This window comes from Schistocerca piceifrons, chromosome 2, assembly GCF_021461385.2.
Source record: "Schistocerca piceifrons isolate TAMUIC-IGC-003096 chromosome 2, iqSchPice1.1, whole genome shotgun sequence".
In the NCBI taxonomy this organism is placed as follows: Eukaryota; Metazoa; Arthropoda; class Insecta; order Orthoptera; family Acrididae; genus Schistocerca; species Schistocerca piceifrons.
The window spans coordinates 174588718-174605049 of NC_060139.1; the positions used below are offsets into that span (position 1 = coordinate 174588718).

Genomic DNA, 16332 nt, shown 5'->3' on the forward strand with positions numbered 1-16332 from the left:
AAGGCAGGATTCGAACCTGCTACCTTAGCGGTCGCGCGGTTCCAGACTGAAGCGCCTAGAACCGCTCGGCCACAAGGCCCGGCAGTTAATTAACAAACGATGGAGCGGGTCAGAACGCTCTTGCAGAAACAACGAAAAAAAGCATGCCAAATTTAAACGAGCGCAAAATTTCCAAGATAGGCAATCTTTTACAGAAGCTCTGAATTTAACACGGACTTCAAATACGGGATGCCTATAATGGTTTTCACAACGAAACTTTGTCGCGAAACCTGGCAATCCAAACAGATCCTGCTCGTACTGCCAAAGCAGAGTTACTAAACACAGACTTCTCCAAAGTAGACAAAGTAAATATTCCAGAATTCGGATCAAGAACAGATGAGAACATGAGTAACTTAGAAGTTGATGTCTTCGGAGTAGTGAAGCAACTTAATCACTTAATAAAAGCAAGTCTTCCGACCCAGACTGTATACCAATTAGGTTCCCTTCAGAGTATGCTGATGCACTATCTCCATACTTAACAATCATACAGAACCACTCACTCGACGAAAGATCCGTGCCCAAAGACTAGAAAGTTGGACAGTTCACACCAATATTCAAGAAAGATAGTAGAAGTAATCCACTAAAATACAGACCCGTATCATTAACGTCGATACGCAGCAGGATTTTGGAACATATATTGGATGTGAACATTATGAATAACCTCGAAGAGAATGGTCTATTGACTCAAGGTGAAAACGGATTTAGAAAACATCGTTCATGTGAAACACAACTAGCTTTTTGCTCACACGAAGTGCTAAGTGCTATTGACAAGGGTTTTCAAATTGATTCCATATTTCTAGTTTTCCAGAAGGCTTTTGACACTGTTCCACACAAGCGGCTTGTAGTGAAATCGCGTGCTTATGGAATATCGTCCCAGTTACGTAACTGAATTCGCGATTTCCTGTCAGAGAGGTGACAGTTCGTAGTAAATGACGGAAAGTCATCACGTAAGACAGAAGAGATTTCTGGCGTTCCCCAAGGTAGTGTTATAGGTCCTGTGTTGTTCCTTATCTACATGAACGATTTGGGAGAGAATCTGAGGAGCCGTCTTAGATTGTTTGCAGATAATACTGTCGTTTATCGTCCAGTAAAGTCATCAGCAGATCAAAACAAACTGCAAAACGATTTAGAACAGATATGTGTAAGGTGCGAAAATTGGCAAATGACCCCAAATAATGAAAAGTGTGAGGTCATCCACATGAGTACTAAAAAGAATTCGTTAAACTTCGGTCACACGATAAATCAACCAAATCTACAGGCAGTAAATTCAACTAAATACCTAGGAATTACAATTACGAACAACTTAGATTGGAAAGAAGACAGAAAATGTTGTGGGGAAATCAAACCACAGACTGCGTTTTATTGGCAGAACTCTTAGAAAATGTGACAGATCTACTAAAGAGACTGCCTACACCACGCCTGTCCGTCCTCGTTTGGAGTACTGCCTCGCGGTATGGGATCCTTACCAGATGCGATTAACGGAGTGCATCGAAAAACTTCAAAGAAGAGCAGCACGTTTTGTACTATCGAGAAATAGGGGAGAGAATGTCACTGACATGATACAGGATTTGGGATGGATATCATTAAAACAAAGGCGTTTCTAGTTGCGGCGGAATCTTCTTACGAAATTTCAATCACCAACTTTCTCCTACGAATGCGAGAATATCTTTTGACGCCGACCTACAGAGGGAGAAAAAATCATCGTAATAAAATAAGGGAAGTTAGAGCTCTCGCGGAATATCATAAGCCATGTAGAAGGAACCATCCCGGTATTCACCCGAAACGAAGTAAGCAAACAGTGGGAAAAATAAATCGGTACGGTCGTAATACTTTTGAGCAGGACGGATACATCAAAGTTGCTCTCAAGAGTATCTGGGCGTGCTTACTGTAAGTGTATTACGTTTTGATATCGTAATAACAAAAATTGTTTACAGAGAATGTTTCGACGTCCAGTAACACACGAGTTACACTTTTATCAGCCATCTCTGTTATGCAATTAAAAGATATGTACGTTGCCCTCGTTAAAGTGGGTATAATAGCGCCGCGTCATTTTCTTATCTGTGGTATCAAACCGAATATCCCCGTCGAGGCCAAGTGGATATTCACGTATGAAAATAGCAGCACCGTGAAACGTTTGTGTAGTTTGTCATTGTGCTCTCCACCTGACGGCAACCTCTCGGGTGCTGCGAACTTCCTTGGATCGCTCTGTGTCTGAGGTAGGACTATAATCTTATGTACATTGATGTGGAAGTTCGAGAAGGGATGACACCCACATAGCAAAACACTGTTTACCTCTGTTTCATCCGAAATCGAACTTTTATTCCTAAGTCGCGAACGAATTGGGTAAAGATATTGTTGTACATTGCATTGCAAAAATCCCTGGAATGACACATCCGACTTCCTTACAGAGTAGGTTCTCTATTTAGAGGGCTATGCTTTTTCTTCTATGTTTTTTTTTTCAATCTGTATTTTCAGTTTGTATTTTATGTGCTGTAGCATTCATCCTTCACAACCACTAGCGAACGTGCAGTGCCGTCGATGGGTACCACAACCATGTTTCTTGTGTAGCGCCTTCGAATTTGGAGTATAAGTGATAAATAATGTTTGCCCAGAATGAAATATTTGTTCGTCTACGGGAATAATCTAAAGTAGGAGAACAACGAGAAAAATAACACGAAAATTTCATTATTTTATTCAGTTGTTTGCCAATATTAATTTTGTTCCTTTTAAGGTACTCTCCATGAGGTGATATGCAAATAAAATGTGTGGATCAGAATCCTAGATCAAGATCACTAAAATTCCTTTACTGACTTCTAGTTTCAGCTCATTGACGACCCATCAAAAATGGTTCAAATGGCTCTGAGCACGATGGGACTTAACATCTGCGGTCATCAGTCCCCTAGAACTTAGAACTACTTAAAGCTAACTAACCTAAGGACATCACATGCATCCATGCCCGAGGCACGATTCTCACCTGCGACCGTAGCTGTCGCGCGGTTCCAGACTGAAGCGCCTAGAACCGCTCGGCCACACCGGCCGGCGACGACCCATCTTCAGATCATTAATTCAGTGTGTATCAGCCACCTGGCATTACACATCGTCATAATCTGTTGAGTTGAATCGCTCTTGTTGTCATGTACACAGTAAAGAAGGTCGTCATGGTTACATAATTTACAATGTCAGCCATTTATCTCCAGTGCTCATATTGCCACAGTTATGTTTAAATGCAATGTGATTGGCAGTGGTAACTATCATTTAGTCCATATGTGGATGTAAATATGGTGTATCACTACAGGAAGAAGGAAATAGCTGTACGAGGGGGGATGCAAAAGAAACAGGACTCCGAGGGCGCTGCCACTCGTAGACGTAGTGCAGGGTTCTCACGCTAGATGGTGTTAGTAGAGACCTTCATGAAACAGCTGTGCAGAAGGCGCCAGTGTAGAGCTGAACCTGCAAGTGTGGTATTGTTTCTATGACTGTTGGCGGATTACCTCTGCGAAGTCGTTATGGCAACTTTAAAAGAACAAAGAGTGTGTGTGAAATTTTGTTTCCTGTTTAAAAAAAACTGCAACGGAGACACACTAAATGCTTCAGGAAGCTTTCCAGGAGGACGCTATGAGCCGCACACAGGTTTTCGAGTGGTTTGGGCGCTTTAAACGTAGTGAGATGTGTGTTGAAGACCAAACTCGCTCTGGACGCCCTTCAACATCGCGAAATGAGAAGAACATTGAAAAGGTCCGCCAAAAGATCAAAGAGGATCGTCGCCCAACGATCGACCAAATTTCAGCAGAGACAGGAATCAGTTGGAGCAAAAAACCATCCGCATGAATGTATGTCAGGGCTTGAAAACAGAGATTGCACGTGATCCAAACTTCTTGAACAAATTCATTACAGGGGATGAGAGTCGGTGCTACTGGTATGACCCAGAAACCAAGCAATCGTCAAGCCACTGGAGGACTCCCAACTCTCCCAGACCAAAAAAAGCAAGGCAAGTGAGGTCAAATGTGAAGACGATGATCATTGTCTTTTTTGATGTTCGTGGAATTGTGCATCGGGAATTCGTACCCCCTGGCCAGACTGTTAACCAGCACTTTTACTTGGACGTTTTAAGGCGTCTGCGAGAGGATGTGAGGAGGAAACGCCCGGAACTTTGGCGATCAGGTGACTGGTTTCTGCATCACGCTACGCTTCAGCACACACGGCATTACGAGTGACCCACTATTTGGCATCTCAGAGTTGGTCTGTCGTTCCCTCGCTCCGTATTCGCCGAACCTAGCCCCGTGCGACTTTTTCTTATTTCCACGAATGAAAAAAACGCTAAAATGGGAGCGTAATGACGATGTGGAGGCGGTAAAAAAGCTTCGCAAAGGGCACTGGACAATATCAAACCTGAAGAGTTCCAAACATGCTTCCAACAGTGGGAAAAGAGACCTGACAAGTGCATCGCATGTAATGGAGAGTATTTTGAAGGTGACTGAAGTAATTGTGTAAAAAGGTTCATCAATAAATTTTTTATGACAAAAATCCGGATTCTTTTGGCCCCCCCTCGTATTACGAATGTCAAATGGGTGCGTAATGCGTGGTGGCTGATACCACACTGAATTACGTGATAATTTTTAGTGATCTGAAGATGGCTCGTCAGTGAGCTGAAACTAGTACTCACTAAAGGAATTTTAGCGATCGTGACCTAGGATTTTGATCCACACATTTTAACACAACAGATCGACTGTCTCCCAACTTGACAATGTCAAATAACAATGTATTATATATTTGTACCATGCTATTGCGAATTTTCGCAACACTTTTGGAACGCAATTTTTGGTATGGCGCTTAGCTCCTTTAAGGATTCAGCGTCGTTAATTATGGCAAAATAGCGTCCTTTCATCGTCACTTACAGCTCGATATTGGTAAGAAGAGATAGCAGGCGAATACGGCAAGTGAGCCATTATAATGTTTTGTTTCTGGGTAAAAATTCCCGACCATGCAGTGAAGTGTAGAAGCAGGAGCAGAAGCGTTGTCGTGGTGCGATTGCCTTGGATTTCTCTTACAAATGTTTAGGTATTTCCATATTACTTCACGCAGACGGAATAGGAGGACGACGGTTCAATCCCGTCTCTAGCCATCCTGATTTAGATTTTCCGTGATTTCCCTAAATCGTTTCAGGCAAATGCCAGGATGGTTCCTTTGAAAGGGCACGGCCGATATCCTTCCCTAACCCCAACTTGCGCTCCGTCTCTAATGACCTCGTTGTCGACAGGACGTTAAAAAACACTAACCTAACCTAACGGAATAGGACAATCAGGCAATACTCTCAATTGACCGTACTACTGATAGCAAAACTCCTAGTATACTACATCTCTGAAATCGAAGAGCACACGGAGCAACACATTCGATCGAATTGGACGAATAGTCTCAGCTCTTCAGGAAGCTCCAATTGGGACGATTGGACCTTAGTTCCGGCGAGGTATCCATACAGCTATGTTTCATCGCCGTTTGAGCAGCCCTGAAACAACGTGAAAATCATTCAGCAACTCCCTAGCAATGTTCGTTCGGCACTGCTCTTGGTCTAAATTCAAGAACTTTCGAATGGCCCAAGTTTCGTGCCAAAGAAAAAAGCAGAAAAAATTGCTTTTCACGAGACAGGTGATATGCCAACATTATCATCGACCTTTATTATAGTGATTCGGCATCATCATTTTCTTCACTTTTTCAATGTCGTCAATGGTTGTTGTTGGGCTGGGGGCCACATGGCGCTCGCCAAACTGAACATTTTCGTGATCATGTCCTACTTTTGTAGATGTTTGTTTTATTCATGGTAAATTTGCTTAAGCAATGTCTGACGTCGCCGTCGTTATGTTGCATATCAAAGATTTTTAAGGCAAAATTTAATCTAAATTTTCTTACCATGTCAATAGTAGCAAATTACTTATAAATTACACTTAACTTATATATCTTCAACCTTCTTATGTACTTATCCTTTCTCATACTGCCTTTCTGTTGTCCATATATATGTCTTTTGTCTTTATTAAGTCTTTTATTTTTATTAAAACCTACATTATATTAAAATAACGTTACTTAAAACATTAAAAAAAGGAATGTACTGTAATACTTGTAACAAAATTGGAAACCATATATGACAAACGCACTTGCCAGAAAAATAAATTGTAACAAAAAATAAGTATGTAAAGCCCCTATGGCTGAAAAGGACGCCAGCATGCCCTCAGACAGCCTGCCCACCTCCGTCAGAGGTGGGAATGAAAGTGAAAAAAAAAAGTATTGTCAGTAGAGAGGCAATACAGCAGAATGGGTTGGTCAGGGGCGCTCAGTGGCTACGAACGTGAACTAGGCACTGGATGGCATCTGAGAAACAAATCCATCAGGGGCGTTTCAACATTTCTAAGTCAATCCAAGTCGGCTGTTGGTAACGCGATTATGGTGTAGAAACGCTAAGGAACGTCCACAGCTAAACCTAGACCAGCAGACCTTATGTACTGAAGTACAGAGGCCGTCGATCATTGTGAGGTGGTTGTAAAAATGGCGCGAAATCATCAGGAGGAAACACTCGTGAGTTCCAAGGTGCTACCAGAAGTCCAGCTAGTACGACTGTGCATAGAGAGTTAAACAGAATGAAGTACAGTGGTCGAGCATCTGCTCATAATCCATACATTTCTGTAGCCGGTGCTAAGCGAGGCTTGAATGGTGTAAAGAGCAACGCCACTGAACTGTAGATGATTGGAAACGAATGATTTGGAGTGACGAATCACGCTCTACCCTGTGGTAATCCGATGTAAAGGTTTGAATTTGGCGAATGCCTGGAGAACGTTAGCTGCCCTTATGTTTAGTGCTAACAGTGAAGTACGGAGGAGGTGGTGTTACGCTACGGGAGTGTTTTTCGTGGTTAGTGCGTGGTCTTCTTATTCTGCTTAAGAAAACATTAAATGCGGAATGGTTGGTTGGTTGTTTTGGGGAAGGAGACCAGACAGCGAGGTCATCGGTCTCATCGGATTATGGAAGAATGGGGAAGGAAGTCGGCCGTGCCCTTTCAGAGGAACCATCCCGGCATTTGCCTGGAGTGATTTAGGGAAATCACGGAAAACCTAAATCAGGATGGCCGGACGCGGGATTGAACCGTCGTCGTCCCGAATGCGAGTCCAGTGTCTAACCACTGCGCCACCTCGCTCGGTAAATGCGGAATGGTATGAACACGTTTTACGGTGTTGTGTACTGAGTACAGTAGAGGAACAGTTCGGAGTTGTATCAGCAAACAATGCACTCTCACAAAGCAGTATCTGTGAGGCAGTGGTTTGTGGACAGTAACATTCATCAAATGGACCGGTACCCAATGAAACACTTTTGAGATGATTTAGAACGTCGACTTCGCTCCAGACCCAGCCTCCAACATCACTACTTGCTCTGCTATCAGCTCTTGGGGAAAACTGGATTGCCATTCCTCCACAGACATTCAAACACCTCACTGAAAGTGTCCCCAGCAGAGTTAATGCCCTCATAAAGGCGAACGATGTACATATCCCTTATCAAAGTCTACTAATGGGTTTCCAGATACTGATGGCCAGTTTGTATACATCCAGCTGTCAGTTTTGGTATATGTAATTGTACCTGAGCTACTTTGACATTAGTAACCGTATACGCTACTTATTTCACTGTCGATCGTCCGAATATGATACGTGTATCTGGGAATGCTCTGCAAATTTTAACTTGTGGAAAAATTCTATAGTTATGGCTTTAGTTAACAGAACACGTGACAGATACTAGTCCACCATAAACGTGTCATAAGAGAATCTGAAAATACTGCTAAGAAAAAAACCTTCGCAACAAAAGTGCAGTTTGCTCAAACGGCTATAATTAACCGCTAATAAATTTTTGAGATAGCGTTGTTAACTAATAAACGAGCTAACATGACAGAACAACAAAAATTTGTTTTCAGTCTGGATTGGGTTGTTTGGGGGAGGAGATCAGATAGCGAGGTCATCGGTCTCATCGGATTAGGGAAGGACGGGGAAGGAAGTCGGCCGTGCCCTTTCAAGGGAACCATCCCGACATTTGCCTGCAGTGATTTGGGGAAATCACGGAAAACTTAAATCAGGGTGGCCGGGCGCGGGATTGACCCGTCGTCCTCCCCAATGCGAGTCCAGTGTGCTAGCCACTGCGCCACCTCACTCGGTTTCAGGCTGCTGGAACAAGTGATCGACGAATGCTACCACCATTTGGCATTCGGGCACACAATGGGTCAGATGTGTTTCTTCTAGTACAAATGCTTGACAAGATGTCACGTCAATGTAGTAATTATTAAGTATCATCGTTACATATGTGTGTTACTGTTTAAAGTTTTGAAGCATCAGCAAGAAAACATGTGCATGTAATTGTATTTTAATTTTCAATTTTTTTTAAAAACCTGTTACAGTTTTCTCAGACATTCATGTTCATGGTGCTACAAAAAAATCAGATAGAAAATTTGTTAAGTAGTTGTATTTTAATTTTCATTTTTGTAAAACCGGCCATAGTTTTCTCACGTATTCAAGTTCATGGTGCTACAAAAATGCGAGACGAATGACGTTCGAACGCAATGAAGATGAGTAACTGACTAATGCATTGGTTAAGATACTGGGCTATCATTTGAAAAGACTGAGGTTCACATCTACTTTCGGCATCTGATTCCTTTCCATCGAATGGCGGTATAACAGTATAGCATTAGGCAAGTGATCAAACTGCCACATTCGCGCCGGCCGGTGTGGCCGAGTGGTTCTAGGCACTTCGGTCTGGACCCGCGCGACCGCTTCGGTCGCAGGTTCGAATCCTACCTCGGGCATGGATGTGTGTGATGTCCTTAGGTTAGTTAGGTTTAAGTAGTTCTAAGTTCTAGGGGACTGATGACCGCAGATGTTAAGTCCCATAGTACTCCGAGCCATTTGAACCAGAGCCACATTCGCAGGTCGCAGGTCGCAGCAATATGAAAGACTCTCGGATCATCAACACTAGAACGAAATAAGTGCCAGTAATGACAGAGGTTGTAGCTTAATATGTCGAACAAGAATGCCGCAAGGTGCGAAAGTGAGGGAAGGAATATCTCGAGACATTCATCATCTATCAAAGGTTTTTTTTGTGGATTGTGTTCCACAGCTTTGATAAATTGTAGAAATAACGTCATATAACACACTAAGTTGCTGTTTAATTTATTCCTTTTTTTACGACCTGTTTCGGTTTTGACAGGAGAAGTGAGAATGTTCCGATAGTGAATTGTGAAGTTTAGGATCTCAGTAGGAAGAAGATAAGAAATGTCCCCTCATACGTCTCTCTCTCCTCGTGTGACTTCTGTTATAAAGTTGCGCAATGAATATGTTTAGTGCACAAGAGACAGTTTATCATCTTAGTTTTATGATAAAAGCTCGCAACTTGTAAGATGCAGCAAGAATACAGAGTTTTATGATGACCGAAGCCAAATGTACAGATTCCTGATAACACCGCACAATTCTAATAAAATGAACCGTTACACAGTAGCGTTATCCTACAGTTATCGAATCAAAATTTTCACATATAACAAGTTAATCGGAGCGATCGTTTTGAACACAACACTGTAGCATGAAAAGGCGTTTAATTTATAATGGAATATTTCTCATACTGATATGTTGACGATGTAAGCCGAGTTTCACTTTGCCACCACAGTACAGTCAACTTCCCCAATTTTCAGCTCAGTTTACCAGTGTACGTGATCTCGAAACCGGGTGTTAGTATGAGACAAATGCAAGAAAGGCGTCAAGAAACTCCACATTTTAACAAGAACTTTCAAAGAAAATGTACGTGGAAACGTTGCTCTCGAGAAGACCAGCTCTCAAATTAAAGCAGTGGGATGTACTTCAGTCGAGTAATGGTTCTAGTCGTAATTTTTCTATGCGTCTTTGAGCAATGTGTCTTCGTCGTCGTCGTCGTAGTAGTAGTAGTAGTAGTAGTAGTCGTCTCTCTCTCTCTCTCTCTCTCTCTCTCTCTCTCTCTCCGTTGCCCCACGGACAATTGCGAGCAGTCTTCTTAATACGCTGCTGGCCGATGGTAAAAATGAAAAGTGATTTGAATTTCTTTCTATAAGGGGGAGTGAAATGAAAACGAGACAGATGGGAATAGGGTAAGTAAACTGTTCATTATTTCAGATTACATTTATCCAGTTGTGAGACAAGACGGTCAATGTCTTACAGAAAAATGTTTGCAACTGCATATGGAACCATGATTGAAACTTCCTGGCAGATTAAAACTGTGCACAGAGCCAAGTCTCGAATTCGGGACCTTTGCCTTTCGCAGACAAGTGCTCTACCATCTGATCTACTCAAGCACGACTCACGACCCGTCCTTATAGCTGTACTTCTGCCAGTACATGGTCTCCTACCTTCCAAACTTCACAGAAGCTCTCCTACGAAACCTGCAGAGGTCCCGAGTTCGGGTCTTGGTCCGGCACACAGTTTTAATCTGCCAGGAAGTTTCGTATCAGCGGACACTCCGCTGCAGAGTGAAAATTTCATTCTGGAACCATGATTGTCCACAGGCGTGCACTTCTTCGTACGAAGCAAGTCAACCGTCACGAATATGTATGGAAATCGCATGAGGAGACATCAGAACCGTATGAAGGACGTGTTCTTGAGGACGTTTGTAATAACTGAAGCGCACAATCAAGTCCAAACGTCCAGAAATGTTGACGGACGGCATCATTCTGCTGCAGTATAATGCCCGCCCAGATATTGCCAAGGTTGTTTTCATTACTACAGAAGTTTCGCTGGGAAGCCCTTACACATCCTACATACAGTCACAAACTCTCCCCATGCGATTTCCACATTTTTGGAGCCCCGAAGAAAGAAATTCGTGGCCATCGATTCGTTTCGGACGAAGAGGTGCACGCCTGGGTAAAATCATGGTTCCATAGGCAATCGCAAACATTTTTCCATGAAGGCACTGACCCTTCTGCCTCAAAGTGGGATAAATGTATTAACAGTTAGAGCGACTACTTTTGATATAAGAAATAGTTTACTAAATTTTTTCCATTTGTCTCGTTTTCATTTGGCTGCTCCTTATATTTTTCATGGCAGCATCATACAGTTCAGAGATTAGCAGATAATCGTGATACGACTTTAGCGAATACAATCTGATGTCCCTGTTAACTCATCATGCCTTATTTTCTTGTTTCCGTTGATGTGTTGTATCATGTCCGCTAGTTCTTCCTTATTGGTTGTGAAGGAGAATGCATAAACAAACAAATAAGAATTATTCGCGGGCACACATCGCGTGTCTTAAAATAAGAAGTCATTAAAATCCAGTAGTGCCTCTTCCAAGATTGTATGCGCATAATTTCTAAAATTTCTGTAATTACCGCGTGCTGGGATTGTAAATGTACTGTACTAAGTCTGGACCACAAAGCACAAACCAAATATTCGCACAGAGCAAGTACTCGGAAGTGCCATAATAGTTTTTTGGTCTGGACAACTCTTCAGCGATCGAACTGCACAGCATCTTGGTTGGATGTCCAGTGCATTATCATCCTTGGTCTAAGACAGGACGTTTATTATTAATGATTTTTTATGGTTTACTTATCATACTTCACTTTTTGTTGACAACAATGGACGTTGGTTATAGAATAATATTGATGAGAAGCTTCATGATGATCTATTTTTTTCTTTATTTTTATGGTTCCGTACCTCAATCTGTAAAAACGGAATCCTGATAGGATCATTGTGTTGCTCGTCTATCTGTCCGACTTTTAAAATCCTTTTTCTCAGGAACGGGTAGATGGTTCAAAATTCAATTTATATCACATATTGAGGTCTACGGTCTCTTGGCTGTGTATAAAATTCAAGCTTCTAACTCAACACAATACAAAGGTACCGCCGTTTATGCGACATATTTTGGTATTCGCAAACTCGCTCAATAAAACCTACAGAATACCTCCCAGTGACGTAGAATCACGAAATTGTCGAAGAAGCAAACTTTCTCAGTATAGCTAAATAAAAAAATGCGAAAATCGTTAATTTGTTATTATGTCAAACGAAAAAATCTCGAGCGTTTGAGATAGAACGTCATAAATTTAAAAAAATCGTTTTTCAAATATGTGTTAATTTTGTAGCGCACATTTTTCTGAAGAGTTTCATATGCAGAACATTTATGTTCGAGGAAATGTAAGATATGTTATTTGGTTTTAAGTCTGCCAAAGTGTTATTTGGTTTTAAGTCTGCCAAAGTGCAGTGCCACGCCTCATCCCACAGCATTCTTTATTGCACGTCACAGTATTTCTCTCTGTGGAATTCAAACGTGTATATCTTTTAATGGAAGCCATCAAATCTATATGCAGGACAGTCGAAGTTACAATGTCCTGTGGTGCCCCTCCTACTCCCAGTCGGTCGGTTTGAATCCTAACCCCCTTAAAAAAAATTAATACTAGGTGGGATTATTTGTGACTGGGAGAATAAGAACTGTTCAGAAAATTTGCTCTCTTTATTGCCTATTAGCTAATAATTTACTCTTTTGTGTGGCATAAAATTAAGTATAGGAAACATAAAACTAGTAAAGAGAACAGACAAGCAATAAAATCCTTAGGTCCTAGCGTTATTTTCTCTCTAATCTTTCTACAGCTTTACAAGACGTGCTTTCCTTTCTGCGAAAGAATCTATTGGTTGGTTGTTTTGGGGAAGGAGACCAGACAGCGAGGTCATCGGTCTAATCGGATTAGGGAAGGACGGGGAAGGAAGTCGGCCGTGCCCTTTGAAAGGAACCATCCCGGCAATTGCCTGGAGCGATTTAGGGAAATCACGGAAAACCTAAATCAGGATGGCCGGACGCGGGATTGAAAGAATCTATTACCCCATCAAAGTTCGTCAAACGTTTTGCTACATGAAAAATCAAGATGTCGCTGTCTAATACTGAAAAAGCTGTTAACACGAATAGTACCCAAGAGTGGTGTGGTTTCTCGATTTGATTACGTCTGTTTTGTCACTGTCTGCTGGATACAACGAAATAGGCCTTTCTAATATTGCAGCAGTTGTAACACACACCAAATAAGCGAGACTGTTTTGGCACAAATGGTCATTTTTGTCTACCTCATTTACACAAATAACTCGACAGAATAAATTTCAAATGCCTATAACAACAGAAAGCTTTATGTTAGTCAATAGTTTCACATTTCATTCATTTGTTCCGGTTTCTCGAGCATGAGCTCTAAAAGTAGTAGTAGTACGAAATTTTTATATAAGTTTGGAATCGTCATATTCTTCCATATAATTTCTGTGTTGTCCCCGTTTCTTTTCCTTCCTCGTTCTGAAAAACAATCTTGTCATCAGTAATTCTGCAACTATTCCTGCCATTGTCAAAACGTATTCTCCAGTTAACTTCATTAACCCTGCCAGAATCACTGGTTTAGCTATCCCGCGTTTATTCTTCGGTTAGGCGTTATTACTTGTTCGCACAACGCGCTTTCCGCGCTATTCCGAGAGTAGAACTTCAGCAGCTGCTGACCAGGGACTGTACAACTGGCCCTTTAGTGTAGCGATCTGACCAATAATTTCTGTCAACATTTCTTTTTCTTGGATACACCGACAAGATAAATATGTAATCTTTCTTACCTTTTATCCCTGTTTTAGTCGTTTATTTTCACTCTGCAGTCTGCATCTATGGATTTCGCTAATAATTGTAACAACGCTTATCATTCGCATACCCAGTCAACCTCATAAAACAAACAGCAATTGATACTCGTTGGTGTTTATTCGGCTCAGCTCTTATAGCACCGCCCCCTTTTATCTAAGGGAAAGTTTTCTATATCTTGATTCAACGGTGATTCCCCTGGCAGAGACATCACGTAACCATGCACGCATTCAAAAATCAACTTACGATTCGTTCGGAAATCAACTTAGAATGTGTTCAAAAATGTCCAAATTTTTAATCGATAGACCAACTTGCGCTGAATTATAGGCGTTTGAAACGAGTTTTTTTTTTTTCCTTCTAGAATAAATTTGGCACCCCCTGAAATTGCCGCCCGGGGCAGATAATACCCCGGTTTGCCCTCCGCCCCCCCCCCCCTCCTCTCTCTCTCTCTCTCCCCTTCCCCCTCCCCCTCCCCCGCTCCCTCCCCCCCGCCCCCTCCCCCCCCGCCCCCTTTTGATCCGGGCCTGGTGTCTACGGGCCCTTGGCAGTGTAGTAAATGTAAGCTTCTATATGGCCATATGTGCCACATATTTTCATACTCACGAACTAATTCACCAAAGCCTTTAGGGTACTTCCCGTTGACCTAGAATCATGAAATTCGCCAAGAAGCCAAGGTTGTTAATGTGTGATTATGTCACACAAAGAAATATTTCTTTTGTCATTTGTTATCCGACTTCGAATTTAAAATTAAAACGTTTCCGAAAGGCTTGGAATTCCATGGAACAATATCTTGCTAGTGTTAGTGTCCACAACAGGCAAAAATTGTTGAGATTCTCGATTCCGGGATGGATGAATTCACTATATACATAATTAAGTTTGAACGAAACCCACAGAGCAGCAGTCCTACTCGAATCCGGCCAATTTCTTTCTTTCTTTTTTTCTATTCTGAACATCATGTGAGGATGGTCAAGCAGAGATTACTGTCCGTTCTAACCACTGAACCACGTCGCTCGCTTCTTTTCTATGCCCGAACAATACCACTATGACAAGGGGGTGTTAAGTCGAGCTTATTTCTTGTGGTATGATCAACTAATTCCGAACAGTGCATTCCAGCCAACATATTGACATTTTGAATGTGGCAGGGTATAAATACGGTGGCCAAAATGTTATTTATGACATGTGCAGAAACCATACTGTAGTTCCAAGAATTGAAGGACGTGAAACGGAGGCAGTAGTTGAGAAGACTGAGACGAGGTTGTACATCCCCGTGTTATTCAGACTGCCCATTAAGCAGAACCAACCAAAGAGAAATTTGGACAGAGAGTTGAGATTCAGGGAGAAGATATAAAAACTTTGTGGTTTTCTGATAGCACTGTAATTCTGTTAGAGATGGCAAAGAACTTGGAATCCAAATTAAATGGAATGTTTAGTGTCTTGAAAACAGGCTATAAGATAAATATCAACAAGAGTAAAACAAGGATAATTCAATGGACTAAAATTAAACCAGGCGATACTGAGGGAATTGTGTTAGGAAATGATACACCAAACCTCTTTTCTCTTATTTAGAAAGAATTTTCTGATAGTATTTAAGCGTAGGCTTACATAGAAGTGAAACGTGAACGATAAACGGTTCAGACAAGAAGAGAATAGAAGCTTTTGTAATGTGGTTGTAAAGACCATTCACTAATGAAGAGGTACTGATATAACTGTGGAGAGAATACGTGTATGGCACAACTTAAATAATTGAAGCGATTAGCTGATAAGTTACATCCTGAGGATCAAGGAAAAGTCAGTTTGATAACTGGGAGAAATGCTCAGGGTGGGAGGTAAAACTTGTCGATGGAGATAAAGTCTTGACTACAGTAACCTGGCTACTTATGTCTATGTAAGTCTATGTAGGTCACAGTATTTATGCAGAGATTAAGATACTTGCACAGGATAAACTAGTGTGAAGAGCTGATCAATCCAGTGTTCGTTATGCAAAACGAGAGCCAGATCTGCAACTAAAATGGATGTTTATTGAGTCAGTGACCGGTTTCGAACTACGGCCATTCTCAAACCAACCAATGTTTGCCAAGTAAAATCTCCGTCCAAATAGCAGTAAACAAAATAAGAACATTATTTGGAACCATTCACATATACGTATATACCCACTTCATTTATTGCTATTTTGGACAGACAGTTTACTTGGCAAACATTGGTTGGTTTGAGAATGGGCGTAATCCGAAGGCGGTCACTGACTAAACAAACTTCCATTTTAGTTGCAACTCTGGCTGTCTCTTTTTGCACCACAGTCTAAAAATGAATTGCTGTCCCACTATACCCAGCATGCTGGAGTTTTGCAGACCAGTGGTTGGTTGTATTTATGGGTGGGTCTAATTAGAGGGGCTCCGCTGGTTGCTCTGTTGCTTTCCCTCATCGTGTCAACAATATCCGACTGCCTCAACACTTCAGTGTCTTCAACGCGGAATCACATGCGATCTTGCAAACGCCGGAGCAGTTGAGATGTCCTAAGAGAGTTAAATTCCTCGTCTGTTCCGACGCCTTGAGTGCCCTTCACTCTCTGTAAAGTAGTCCAGAACATCCAGGCCGCCCTTCTCCACCTACGAAGGCTGGAGAAGGAGTGGCTGCCTGAGGGGTGCCAGGGCACAAGGATATTAAGAG

At 41.8% G+C, this 16332-nt stretch overlaps 1 protein-coding gene across 3 annotated transcripts in view; it reads left to right on the top strand.

Moving 5' to 3' along the window:
• Positions 1-16332, top strand: part of LOC124776587 (protein Mpv17-like) — a 76311-nt gene that overhangs the window by 27848 nt on the left and 32131 nt on the right. The window contains exon 1 of one of the 3 annotated variants that reach the window (XM_047251646.1): positions 2234-2255. The exons of the other annotated variants lie outside the window; for them this stretch is intronic. The gene's annotated coding sequence lies outside the window, so the exon portion shown is untranslated. Of the gene's footprint in view, positions 1-2233; positions 2256-16332 lie in introns of those variants that run through there. 3 annotated transcript variants of the gene reach the window in all.